General features: G+C 40.8%; 1 long non-coding RNA gene across 1 annotated transcript; it reads right to left on the bottom strand.

Annotated features, from left to right (window-relative positions):
- Positions 1-1,851: 1,851 nt before the first annotated feature.
- Positions 1,852-4,314, bottom strand: LOC134452151 (uncharacterized). The gene is made up of 3 exons (XR_010035387.1): positions 4,251-4,314; positions 2,818-2,937; positions 1,852-2,094 (listed from the first exon to the last, which is right to left on the bottom strand). It is a non-coding gene; the product is annotated as an uncharacterized LOC134452151 (long non-coding RNA).
- Positions 4,315-14,966: the final 10,652 nt, after the last annotated feature.

Genomic DNA, 14,966 nt, shown 5'->3' with positions numbered 1-14,966 from the left:
GTAGGTAGTGTGGAGAGTTGATGGGTGTATATTTGCAAAACTCCTTTGGTTGAAAAATGTACTAATTATAGGCCTATACTTACAATAATATACCTTATTAACTTGCTATTGCTGTACCTTAAAGTAAATTGCAAAATGGCAAAATAGGAATTGCCATAAGAATGACAAAAAGTAATGTTAAATCCATGAATATAGAGATGGGCATCCACAAACAAAAGAAGAGTATGGTGAGAGTTTTCTGGAAAGGATAGAGGCAGACTCGCCACACAGGCCTAGGGCCCCCAGCTGAAGGAGACCCCTTGTAAAGACTGGTTATGTAGGCCTACTTGTATTCAAATGACAACTTTGTGAGTGTGGCAGCACATTCCTAAATTCAATGACCGAAAAGTCCAATGATGCTGCTGTTGAAATCTCTCTTGAGCAGGGCCCCTCCTCAATAGTCTGAAGAGAGGCCCCAGTTTCCTCTTTGCCTAGGGCCCCAAAATACCTTGAAACAGCCCTGCTGATAAAGCACTAAATGTTCATGTGTCAACTCTTCTTTTGGTGCAGACTGGTAGCCAGGGGGAGGCCAATGCTGATGTAGAGCTGCAGCCTGCAGAAGAGATGGTCTATCAAGTGTTGGAGAGCGAGATGGTGAGTCGGTTCAAAATTCGAATAGCTGGGTTAATCCCCTCTGATATTCCTTTTTAAATAATAGCCTCGTAACATTAATTGTTTTTCCATTATGTTTACGTCCTTTTAGTAGGCCTGTTCATAAATGAGAATGCATAATGTTTGCTTGGTAGTCTAAATTAGACTAAATTAGACTTTGGTATGACTTACTCAACTTTTTTTCCCTTTCTTCACCCTGTTTCTTTTTCATCTATTCAGCTATTTGAGGGTTGATGTTTATATTTAAAACATGTTTATATATGTTTTATATTGTATATGATTTTAGCAGTATTGTTATTAATATAGTCAGAATCATAATATGTGCTTATTGTACTGTCCTTTATTTTCTTATTTTGAACAGCCCAGCTTTAAGGCGGCAAGAAAATGCAGATTCTGCTGCCAAAATGGCCACTGTGGAATCTGCTGTGATTTCTGAGAGGTTGAGAAGACCAAAGAGATCATGGACCAGCGGCTGGCTCATATGCACCTCTTCATGTTCTTACATTCATTTTTCTGAACACTTTGTAATCACTGTTTGTCATTTCCCTACGTACTTGTTGACAGTTATTGATAATAAAGCAGCATGATGATTTAGCTCCATGTTTTGCTTCTTTCATTTAGCTCGTCATTGACATTGTGTCAGGTTAGCGCCACCACACTGCTTCCAATCAGTATTAAATTTTGTGACTTTTCAGTCAACTCCATAGGCTTTGGTCTTTTGTCAGCTTCTGTAAGGTTCAACCACATCAACAGAACAGAAAACAGAAATTGAAGACAGACAGAACCAGTTTTTCAAGAGGATACAAAGAGCATAGGCATACTTCATCCATAAAGTGTCAAGCCTCAAGTGAAAATGTCTGATAAACTAGTATAGACTTTAACATTTTGTCTTTGGTTTGGTTCATAAGTATTATTCCACTACTGCTTGTCATCTAAAGGGAGATAAATCAGTAACTTCCACCAGACAGGTTGTCCAGTTCTGTGATTAGAGTCATTTCCGCAAAAGTGGGGCTTCAATGCAATGCAATGTAGGCCTAAATAGAATTTGTAATGATCCGAATAAAATGTTATAATAAATTGATTTCAACTAGGAGAGCCTCAAAAAGCGTCAAGAACTTTTATTTTATGAAAAGAAGTATGAGGACACCTAGAAAGGTAATGAAACAAACAAAAGTGTTGTTGATGCATTAAGAGGTTTATTATCAACAGCAGGTGGTGCACTACATACTGTGTACGGTTCACCACACAAACTGATAATGACACTGAGCCAAATTAAAAGAAGTCAATTTCCGCATAGAAAAGCTGTTGTGTCCTGCCAATCCAAATTTGTTGGCATAAATGCTTCACGCCTGCTGGAGCGTTAGCTTTTCGAAAAAAACAACAGGTTCCACAGCGTTTCCCAAAGCAACAGCTTGTGCAACCCCTTGCAGCCATCCTACGATCCTGTTGAGATGAAAACAGACAACGGTGCATAGCTTTCACAAATGATTTTTGAGGACAAATGAAATTGGAATACAATTTCTGACCACATGTAGATCTAATTCAATCATGTAGACATTTATTATGTAATAATTTCCTAATAATGTAATAATAAAGTATCAAAAATTGCCACATAAGTCCACAAAACATGTACTACCCAATAATGTAGAGTGCATAGAAGTATAAAGAGAAGACACAGATGGTTGATAATGTATGTAACTCTTTCTGTCAAAGTGTCACCAGTGTCAGCAGTTTGATACAGGAAAAGGTCAAATCATAAGGACAACATAGGCCTATGGATTTGTGTAGCCAACAAATGTCAGAGTGTTGTATGAGGTTAATGTCAGGAGCAGGGCTGCTAGCGGCGACAGCTTTGGCCAGGCCCAGGACAAGTCCTCTGAAATGGCCCCGAAAACAATTCCGAGTTCCGGGGCCCCTGTCTCCCTGCACCCAGAGGCGATTCTTGGATCAGATGGGGCCCCAAGCAAAAATGCAAAAGAATGAACATTTGAACCAAAATCGCCACTACTGTGGTAAAGAGTGGGCTGTTATTCACCAAATAGGGGCTTGGGTGCCCAAAGCGACTGCCTGCCTTGCCAGGTGGCAAGATGCCCTTTGCCTGCACCCGGTACAACTGACCCCTTTGTCCCAATGCTGTCGGCTTCCCTGTGCAGGAGAATTACTCACCATCCCGCTCATCTTCTCATCTGCAGGCCCCTCATCATCATTGTCCTCTCCATGGTCACCATCACCATGGTCTCCATGGTCTCCATCACCTTGCTCCCCACTCTCAGAGTCCTTGTGGCTCTGTTTCAGAAACACACATACATACAGTATATTGGCAACATAGAGTAACAAAAGTTCTGGTTTATTACCTCTGCCAAGGATGTTATTTTTCCGGTCACGATGGTTTGTTTATTTGTCTGTCTGTTTGTCTGTTTGTTTGACTGTCGGCAGGATAACTCAAAAATTTATGAACGGATTTAGATGAAAATTTGTGGAGTTATTGGAAATGACAAAAGGAACAAGTGAATACATTTTGATGGTGATCCGGATCACAACCTGAATCCAAGATTTTTTAATAAAGATTCTTCACCATTGCAGGATAGGTCACATTTTTACACTCCTGTTTCTAACTCCACAAAAACAAGGCAGAACTTGAACAAATCAGGGTGTAACATAATCAAATAGCTTCCTAAGCGGAGGTCTGCACTCTCTGAGTGCATTTTCAGCCCTCTGGTTGTGTTACGGTCAAAAATGACTGTTTTGAAACTTCATTCTTAAATAACCTCTCTATTTTTCATCATACACAAATGACACTTCATGATATCCTCCAGCTTACCTATTCAAATGGTCAAAATGAAATAATGAAATTCCTAAAGAATTGTGGAAGATACACCAACATGTTACAATCATGTTACAATCAAAAATGACCGGACCATTAATTTACATCTCCCAAAGTTATATACAGTTACAGTATATTACATTCACTTTACTCTCATAGTCTTTTTTGTTAGGCTTTTCAGAATACAACCATATATGCCACATTAGTATAGATGCTTACAGTTAGTTGAAATACTTGAAAAAATTAAAGGTGTTCCAAACGGCCTGAAAGCCTCTTAGAGGCCCTAGACTCCAGTGGGTTAATAAAACGAATTGGTGCAAGATAAGAAGAAAAGCCTATCACTAAAACAAAGCAGAATAACATTTGAATCACATTGGAAATGTTTCAAAAGGATGTCTAAATGGTATTAATCACAAAATATGCAAATCAGATTTTTAATCAATGTATTATACGTTTTGTGTAGGCGGTCAAATTTGACCGTTATCACCATGAACGTAACCATGTTTCTAACACAACCAGAGAGCTAGTATTTATCTTATATTTATACCAATATTTTTTTTTATTAGAGACAGCACGTTATTTATATTTATATTTTATTAGAGACAGCATGTGACACAAATAACATTTTCTATATATATTTTTCTTTTTCTGTATTACATTTGTATGTTCTTCCATCTTCTTCTCCCTTCTCCCATCTCCAATCGCGAGCTGCTACCTATAAACATTCAGTAGGCTATATACAATAATGTCAGGCCTCCAGTCTGACTGGACTCACCGGAGAGTGATCAGCAGAGGTGCTTTGCAGGATGCAGAGCCCCAAAAGCATGGCAATCGCCAAGGGTAGAAACTTCATTTTCGCCTCTTGAGAAGAAGACAGGAGTACTACTAAATTAAAGTTTCTCTGGTGTGGTTTCTGTGATGCAGTGGACCTGTATTTATAGTAGATTACATGCAATGGGTTTATACGACATGTCTTTGGTTGGTTGGTTGCAACATGATCTTGCAGGATTCCGTAAAATGAACACGGCTCGTGCCAAAATCTGTGGCTGTTTCTTAGTTTCGGTTTAAATTCCGTGATGACACTGTGGTGGTGACACTGGCATGATTGTTTCCTCCATCAATACTGCCTGTTTGACCAGTTTGGAAATGTAATCAATCTACTCTCAGTTCCAAAAGGGATTAGGTGACATTGATGGATGTCCAAAATCTCACAAAACACAATTGTTGCATTCAAACAAGGAAGGAAATATAGCACATACATTTGATCCTCTCAGGTGAGGTTCAGTATGGCATAAGAGATAGTGCTGAGCAACCATGATCATTTTAAACAAGAGTTATAATAAGCCTAATGTGAACATGCAAACGTGGTCAGACAGATTAAGGCTTTGAAGGACACCATTCATTATTAGTCATCACAATGGGGCTTAATGTGTATACGTACGTCCACACCAGGGATTTTCAACCAGTGGCCCATGGCCACATTGCTGGTGGTCCGTGAGGTGGTGGTCCTTGGGCCAGAACCTATTGAAAACCTCTGTTTCACACCATGACCCATTATGCTTACCTGCGACAGCCCTAGACATTTAGGCCGGAAGCTACGTATACCCCTCAGGATGTTTTTTGCTTACTTTTTTCACTATGATTTCCTGTTAGTATATACCCTGGGCCATAACGAGTTGATAGGGTGCACTTCCAACTCGGCCCCGTTTAGTCTCAAGGCCCAAAAAAAACATCTTTTAAGGAAAAGCTGCAGGCGAAATTATATACTTGTAAATATGAAGGTACTGCAACTGCAAAAATGGTCCTAGAACCCTGTAAATTGTCATGGGTCATCCTGTCACATAGGGGAACCAACCTGAAAAATGTTTCAGGGCTTGGGGCTTTTCTTCTGTCAAATATCATCTTCAACATACCCAAAAAGCCCCAAAAATGCTTGTCCGCCTGACAAATTGTCTTCAAATTTTATCATTTTCAACTCTGTTATGATATGCATTAGTCCCTCAAATGTAAATGAAAAACTACCCAAGTTCACGAGCTTCATATTAAGTCAAACAGGACCTTTCTAGCTAGAGTACAACAGCTGCTATGTCCAAAGTTATTCTCAATAGCTTATCCGAAAATAGTAGCCTACTGGCAGGCCTGGCAGGTCACTTTCATTACCAATTTGTATGGGACTTTGAACAACAATATTACATAAACCATATTTTTAAAGTGCTTGACCTTGACTTGATTGCAGGAATGAAAGTATTAAGTGAATAGCATCATCTATTGGTGGACTGTGAACAGGATGCAACACATGGTACTATCACACAACAGGAATGAATACAATGACAAATTTATTTAAGGAATGGTTTGTACAGCAGTAGTTTAGAGTGTGAAAAATAACTTTTAATCATCATTTAATAATCCCCATCATCCTGTTCCTAATAAATCCACATTTGTATGACTTTCATATGTCATGTCTTGTTCATCCGTGTCCTCTGCCAATACATCAATCAGAGCTTTTGGGTTTTTATCACCCTCTGGGTAATGCTCATTGGCCCTATCCCCTGACCTATCCCCTAATTCTGACACCATACTCCATCTCAAAAATGTATGTTTAGTGGTGCATAAAAAACAACAAGAAAGTGAAAGGCATGGGCCACATGATCAAAGATGCTGAGAATGTGCAACTTCCTCCTCCAGGCCAATATGCTCTCATTCAGGATGGAAACAGAGAGAACATTTACAAGTCTACCCGCATCAGCTGAAACAATATTTAGCACAGACACGTACGTGAACTGTCTTCATTAACCAAAATCAACTGACAGATCGAAGAGGTTGTGGTAAACGTTTTATTGTGAACGGGCTGAAAGCCTTTCTCACAAACGATGAAAACAAGAAGGCACTCATTCATTTACTACTGGTAAGTGTTGCACTGATACCATGTTTTGGCCCCAATACCGATATCTGATACCTGGCTTTGAAGTATCGACCAATAACATACCGATACCACTCGGCGAACGAGAACAAGAGAAAGAAGCCACATGCACTTGATGAATACTTTGTCTGAACGTAGTGAGCAGCGGTTTCACTGGAGCTGGTTGAAAGAGCTTTAGGTGTGGCAGTTTACGAACATATGCTTACTCAAAATTGTGTTAATTTGTGTTAAAGTGTGAATTTCAAGGCTGCGTTCAAGTGTCATACAATCATCGATAAATGGTATCGTGCCCTACTTGTTGGTACTCGCCAGATTTTTTGCAGGAACACATTGCCGCTGTTCTGGCCCTACATACCTTCAATGGTGTTGACTGCATGTCAGCATTCAAAAGCAAAGGAAAGGTGTGACCAATGAAGTTATTGAATCAAACATCAAATTTCTTCAAAGTCTTTGCAGAAGGAGGAAACTCATTTGATCTTGATGAACAGCTCCTCAATGGTGTTAAGGAGTTCACCTACTTACTGTATGGATTTAGTCGGTGAGTGAAAAGCATTGATTGAAGCAAGAGAAATTAAACTAAAGAAGATGTCTGGGTCAAACCTTCAAGCTCACCAGGGTCTCTTAATTGACCTATCAACTTTCCCACAGTGCAAGAAGATCCCTCAACGGTGCTTTCCCTGATGCTGTTCACCCTGTAAACCACAGACTTCAACTACAACTCAAAGACCTGCCATATGCAAAAGTTCTCAGATGACTCTTGTTGGATGCATTAAAGATGGACAGGAGGGGAAGTACAGAGGCCAGGAGGGGAACTTTGTCAGATGGTGAATAATCAACCAGCTGCAGCTGAACACCACCAAAACTAAGTAAATGGTGGTTGACCTCAGGCGAAACACCCCGCCCCTGGTGCCTGTCTCTATCGAGGGGAGACAGAAGCGACAGTCTGCACATATAAGTACCTGGGTGTACACCTGGACAATAAACTGGACTGGTCTGCTAACTCAAAAGCACTGTGCAGGAAACAGAGCAACAGACTCCGGCAGATGTTCTATCAGCCTGTCATGGACAGTGTGCTCTCCTATGCTGTGGCATGCTGGGGTGGTAGCATTAGGAGAGCAGATGCTGGGTGCCTTGACAGGCTGGTGAGGAAAGCTGTGTCTGTTGTAGGCACAGAACTGGAGGCTCTCACTATCACAGCTTAGAATAGGACACTAAGCAGAGTCTACTCTATAATGGACAAATGGACAATCACCCCCTGTACCCAGTCTTTGACCGCCAGAGAAGCCTGTTCAGTTACAGATTTTGCACCATCTCCTGCAGGACAGACAGGCTACGGAGGTCCTTTGTCCCCAGGGCCATCCAAATATTCAACACCACATAGACGGACTCACAGAGATCATCATAGGTGACTGGACCGCATAAACCAACCTGCACATTTTATCTTTAAGTCCAGAGCTCTGCTGCCAGGATCTTATCTTTATGTCCAGAACTCTGCTGCCAGGATCCTCACAGGCACTAGACCCTGGCAGCACATCACCCCCATACTCAAGCAGCTTCACTGGCTCCCCATCAAGTCACGCATTACCTATAAAGTCCTCCTAACCTTCAAGTCCCTCCATGGTCTGACACCCCACTACCTCATTGACCTCATCCATCCCTATGACCCCTCAAGATTCCTGCAGTCCTCTTCCAAGGGCCAGCTGGTCGTCCCTCGTAAAAGGCTCAAGGCCACCAGTGACAGAGCCTTCCATGTACCTATTCTTTGGAACAATCTGCCCGACCACATCCAGAATACCCCCTCACTGACCATGTTTAAGCAACACCTTAAGACGCATATCTTCCTGGAGGCTTATGGCTGCTAGTTCCACAAGCACATTCATTACATGCACTCACACACACACTCACGCCCTGACGCGCACACACACTCACACTTCCTATACAATACCTTGTGAAGCGACCTTGGGTGTTTTGAAAGGCATTATATATAAAACGAAAGTATTATTATTATTATTATTATTATTATCATTATATTTATGCCTCTGTGCTTCTACCTGAACTCCTATCCTACGCCTGCGTGTAACCGATGCCCTCCCCCAACAATCAGGGAAAACTTTTCTGCACTAGGAATCTACACTCTGCACTAGGATTTCTTTTTACTGTACTGCACAGAGGCATTCTCCAATAAAGCCATACAGGACAATCACTTTGTGTGTGTGTGTGTGTGTGTGTGTGTGTGTGTGTGTGTGTGTGTGTGTGTGTGTGTGTGTGTGTGTGTGTGTGTGTGTGTGTGTGTGTGTGTGTGTGATAGAGAGAGAGAGAGAGCAAGAGAGAGAGAGAGAGAGAGAGAGAGAGAGAGAGAGAGAGAGAGAGAGAGAGAGAGAGAGAGAAGGAGGAGAGATGGAGCAACAGAGTTTGAAACTTTTGATCCCCCATCTTTTTTCAGTGGATATGATGGATTTTTTTTGCTGCTCCGTACCACAGAGAGAGAGAGATTTGTGTGTGTGTGTGTGTGTGTGTGTGTGTGTGTGTGTGTGTGTGTGTGTGTGTGTGTGTGTGTGTGTGTGTGTGTGTGTGTGAGAGAGAGAGAGAGAGAGAGAGAGAGTGAGAGAGTGAGAGAGTGAGAGAGAGAGAGAGAGAGAGAGAGAGAAAGTGACATCTGCCTTGGGCTGAATGTACGTATGTAAGAGTGAGCTATATAATATGTAACGATGGGTAACACTTTACTTTACGGATCGCTAATAAGGTGACAATTTGTTGACACACACACACACACACACACACACACACACACACACACACACACACACACACACACACACACACACACACACACACACACACACACACACACACACACACACACACACACAATGCACTGGAAACTGTATGGTTATTTTGCTGTTGTTACTAAAAACAAACAGTTATTACAATGAAATAACTATGAAATTAACACGAAATTACCATCTTATTAGCGATCCGTAAAGTAAAGTGTAACCTAACGATGTGTGTGTCTCGTGTGTGTAATGGTTTTTTGTATGCATGTGGCACTTTCATTTCCCCCTGGGATTACTAAATGATACTCTACTCTACTCAAACAACACTTCATACTACAAACTTTCATGTGTGCAATGCATCTGGAAGAGGGCCCATGAGCATGACCCAGAGGTCCCAAGTGCACTTGACCATGGGTTTCACCTAAACACATATGGGAAGCTTGAACCACTATATGGTTTGAGGAGGCGATGTAATCCCAAAAGCTCAAATTGATGTCTTGGCAGAGGAGGACAGAGATGAATATGACATGACTGATGAAATCCATACAACTGTGGATGAAGATGAGGAAGAGACGGATGATGATAATAAAGATTATACGTTATGATTAAAAGTTCTTATCTACATACTAAACTATTGATGTGCAATACAAATCAGTCATTAAATACATTTCACATTTGAGTCATTCCTTTTGTGTAATAGTATGTTACATCCTGTTCGCAGTCCACCAATAGGTGGTAACATTAGTTACTTTTGATGCTATTCACTTAATACTTTCATTCATGCAATTTTCAAGTCAAGGTCAATCACTTCAAAAATATGGTTTATGTCATATGTTCAAAGTCCCATACGAATTGGTAATGCCTGAAAGTGACTGAATGCCTGCCAGTAGGCTACTATTTTCGGATACTATTGTGAATAACTTTGGATATAGCAGCTGTTGTATTCTAGCTAGAAAGGTCCTCTTGGACTTAAATTGAAGCCCATGAACTTGGGTAGTTTTTCTATTACATTTGAGGGACTAATGCATATCATAACAGAGTTGAAAATGATCAAATTTGAAGACAATTTGTCAGGCGGACAAGCATTTTTGGGGCTTTTTGGGTATGTTGAAGATGATATTTGACAGAAGAAAAGCCCCAAGCCCTGAAACATTTTTCAGGTTGGTTCCCCTATGTGACAGGATGACCCATGAAGATTTACTAGGACCATTTTTTGCAGTTGCAGTACCTTCATATTTACAAGTATATACTTTCGCCTGCAGCTTTTCCTTAAAAGATGTTTTTTTGGGCCCTGAGACCAAACGGGGCCGAGTTGGGAGTGCACCCTATCAACTCGTTATGGCCCAGGGTATATACTAACAGGAAATCATAGTGAAAAAAAGTAAGCAAAAAACATCCTGAGGGGTATACGTAGCTCCTGGCCTAATTGCGTTTCAATCCGGACCTTCCCTGACCTGTCACAAATGGGATGGTTATTATTTTCTTTCACTTATGGTTGCCTGTTTACTTTGATTCATAAAAGTCCAGCGACTATATCCTATTCAGGTGAACAAACCAGAACAATAACAAGAGACCCCGTCTTTGAATCCCTTTAACACAACATCTGGCAACATTTTCACTTTGTACCCTGTAAAAATTTTGGTAGTTTATATTCAGAATTCATGCTGCCCATTCAGAAATGTTATCTTTTTTCACAAATACTTACCACCACCATCAAATTCTATTCATTATGACCAGTAAATTGCACTTTTCATACATGAAAAGGTGGCTCTTCCCCATGTCCGCCATTTTGAATGTACTTTGTCATACAAGTAAATATTAGTTTATTACACAGTAAATATTCAGAAAAATATCAAATTTGCCAATAGACAGCACAGTTTCAAATGAGAAGCATAGTTGCAATACCTACTCTGGCCACCATCCTACACAGCTAAGTATTTTGGGGTCTTTTCAAGTTTTTCAAGCCCCAAACTCGAGTCGGCTGCCACAGAGTGTCCTACCATTAGCGCCACGGTAGGGCAACCATTTTCTCTTTTATGGGAATCTGCATTTGTCACCTGATCCAGAATGACTTTACAGCATTGCACAGTTGGGGATAATTACGAGACACGTGGAAAGAGATTAAACAAACAAGGCCATTGGGAATGCATTAACATGAGATTTATTGTCCACAGCATGTGCATATATTCTACATCACACACACTGCTGATGGAATGGATCCAAATATTTTTTTTTTTAAAAAGCCCAAGTTAGCAGAAAATCTGTTGTGTGGTCAATCCTGCCGATCTCTGGAGGCCACAGTTCCATTGCAAACTGCAGCAGATCACCAACGATAACTGCAGCAGATCCCACAGAGACGCCCGAGGCAGCAGAATCTGCAACGCCTTGTGGACCTCATTTGAGCCTGTTAAAATAAAAAGAGACAATGCAAGCTTTCAATTGCTGTAAGAGGTCAGAATTCCACATGTTCTTTACTTTGACCAGTAGTGGTGAGAGGCTTTCTGATGAGAGTGAACACAAAGAGAGATATCATAAACAATCTTTGGCATTGTTTGCCCTCAACAGTGCCTGCCAGGTCGGCAGCCAAAGTAGGGTTAGGGTTAAAGGACCAGTTCAGTCAATTTCAACATGCAGTTGTAATGTTCACAATATTCTGGACTTGTCAGTACCTGATTTTTTTTTTCTTCTTCAGCCTTGTCTGAGATCTTGGTCATTGTAATGGGGGCAGCGCTTTGTTTAGATTTAAAAAAAATATATATTTTAAAATGTATTCCCAAAAACATGAGAAAGGTTATACAACATCAGCAGACAACTAGCAAACAGCGATACCTTTTGGGAAAATATTTGGAGTAGGACTATGTTAACATTTTTTAAAAATATAAACATACGCTGCCCCCATTAGAATAGCTCATATCTCGGAAAGGGCTTAGCCGAAAAATGTGGCATCAATAGGTACTGACAAGTCAAGGGTAGTGTGAGCAATACAACAGCATATTGAAATTGACTGAACTGGTCCTTAAAGCGATGGTTCGGAGTAGAATCACCCTAATGCCATTTGAACCGTGACACCCATCCACCTTTACACCCGAAGTGTTTTCTGCCGCAGGCTTACATCAACAGAGTTGCCGTGTTATTCGATGTTTATTCCGGATAGCTTGACTCAAGCGCATATGGATCCTGGGCACCGTCTCCAAACTTTCCCCACAAAAATAACATGCCATGACACCAAACGTCTACAGTATAACAAATGTGGTTTGTACTCACAAAAAGATGAATTTGAAACTTTGTACATAGTCCAGAAGTTTATTAGTAACAACACACGAGACGATTAGCTTTTCTGCTGCTAAACATCCGTCGACGTCACTTCCTCCAGCTGGGACTGTCCACTTATTGTAAGGTTTGTGTTTTAGTCTACAGCCAGGTTATATGCACGAGTGTGGCATCGTCTTCTATTTATTAAAGTAAAATTTAAATCCGAAGTGGTTAATTTCTAGTTGTAGCACAAGCTGTCTTTTTGAGTTTTCCGCCTTCCGGACTCACGTGTATTTGTTTCCATCAACAAAGTCCCAGCTGGAGGAAGTGACGTCGACGGATGTTTAGCAGCAGAAAAGCTAATCGTCTCGTGTGTTGTTACTAATAAACTCCTGGACTATGTACAAAGTTTCAAATTCATCTTTTTGTGAGTACAAACCACATTTGTTATACTGTAGACGTTTGGTGTCATGACATGTTATTTTTGTGGGGAAAGTTTGGAGACGGTGCCCAGGATCCATATGCGCTTGAGTCAAGCTATCCGGAATAAACATCGAATAACACGGCAACTCTGTTGATGTAAGCCTGCGGCAGAAAACACTTCGGGTGTAAAGGTGGATGGGTGTCACGGTTCAAATGGCATTAGGGTGATTCTACTCCGAACCATCGCTTTAAAGATTAAAGATTACAGTGAAGGGTTTGGTAGGACATCGGCTTGGGGTTAGGTTCTTTGTTTACATTAGTCTGTTTACTTGAATGGAACTTAGTCCTTCAAGGCACTGACAACAAGGGATGCAGACTGGGTGTGCATATTCAAGTTTGGACCTTCGGGCATCGCTGCCTGGGAGAAGAGAAAAAACCAACAACAACATCAAAAAAGCACAGGTGAACAAGTACAGACAGTGAGTAGGATAAGGGTTATGGTTAGGCTTAGGGTTAGATCCTAACCCTAGTCCAACACCCTAGGGTTAGGGTCTCGAGTTTGTGTGATTTAGGAAAAAGTCAGATAATAATACTCACCACCTCGCTCCCCTTTGCCATGTAGACCATCTCCTCATCTGCATGCATCTCATCACCGTTGTCTTCACCATGGTGTCCATCACCTTGCTGCCCTCCATCAGGGCTATCCTCTTGGCCCTGTATCAGGAAGTGGCAACATCAAAATAAGAAACAGCAGGTAACTTGGCACATATAATGTGTTTTTTGGGGTAATATTCCCTTTTATTCAATTTTTTTTCCTGGTTATGAATCTTCCGTGATATATGTAATCTTCAATGTAATGTATGTATGTATGTAGTATGCATGTCTGTGTAATCTAGTCAAAACTAACTAACTAATTAACTAGCTAGCTAACTAAATAAGTAAATGAACCAGACGATTCTTCAATATTAATTTGCTTTTTTACAATTCACAGCCTGAAGTGAAGAGGTAGTGGTGTGCGCATCCAAAAAAGCAAGCACATGACCCAAAAAAAACATACAAAAAGAACACAAAATAGAAAATCCCCACTCTCGCTCCCATTCTATTGTTTATGCAATCAGTGAACATTTTCGAGTAAATTCCATTTGCTAGGGTACCCATGAGGCCTCGACCCAGGTCTGACTGGACTCACCTTAGAGGGAGCAGCAGAAGTGCTGTGGAGGATGCAGAGACCCAAAACCACTACGATCGCCAAGGGTAGAAACTTCATTTTCCCTCTGTTTATCAAGAAGAAAATAAATGTAGATGTTGGATTCTTTCTCTTGCTGGGAACCAGTACTGCTGCTGTTGTTGATGTTCTTGGAGATGCAGTGGGCCTATTTATACAAATGTGGGGTTGATAGATCAAGACAGGTGTGTCACTGTTTCTATTTGCAGTTTTGCCATTAATCCCCAGTGACTGGAAGATATATTCTGATGAAAAAATAATAATTTCAAAGCACCATTGTATAAGTACTTACGTATATGTTTATAGATTTATAGCATTTTAATCCATTTTCCTACATTATAAAGCTCTGTTTTCTGGAAAGTTCTGTTTTATATTTAAAGAGGCGTGCTGCCAGCCTTTGAGTATTTGATTCTGAGATTAACAGAAAAATCCCAATATTGATTGCGGGAGGCAATATTTACCGTAGACATAGAGGTGAGGTCACATTGCAATATCGGAAGTCCACATGAAAGATTATACAACCACTCCTCCCAACAATGACTACTCTCCTTTGTTAACTAACTAACTACATTGCCACCCCTCCATACAACCAGAATAAGTAATACAATATAAATATAAAATAAAGCAGAATAAATATTCAGAAATATGATCAAATTTCAAGAATGTAGCGCTGGGGCGATGTGGCTCAGTGGGCTAGTGGGCTGTACCATTACACCAAACACCCGGATGTTATTCCAGCCCGACATCATTTCCCAATCCTTCTCCATCACTCTCCCACTCACTTGCTGTCACCATCTCACACTGCCCTGTTAAATAAAGTCATAAAAGCCCCTAAAATAGATTTTAAAAAGTCACTTTGCTGTGCAGATGTAGGCTGGCTTTTACCTATTTATAAAC

Source organism: Engraulis encrasicolus, chromosome 7 (assembly GCF_034702125.1).
Source record: "Engraulis encrasicolus isolate BLACKSEA-1 chromosome 7, IST_EnEncr_1.0, whole genome shotgun sequence".
Classification (NCBI taxonomy): Eukaryota; Metazoa; Chordata; class Actinopteri; order Clupeiformes; family Engraulidae; genus Engraulis; species Engraulis encrasicolus.
Note: the sequence above shows the minus strand (reverse complement) of the source record. Positions and strands in the feature narration are given on the sequence as shown.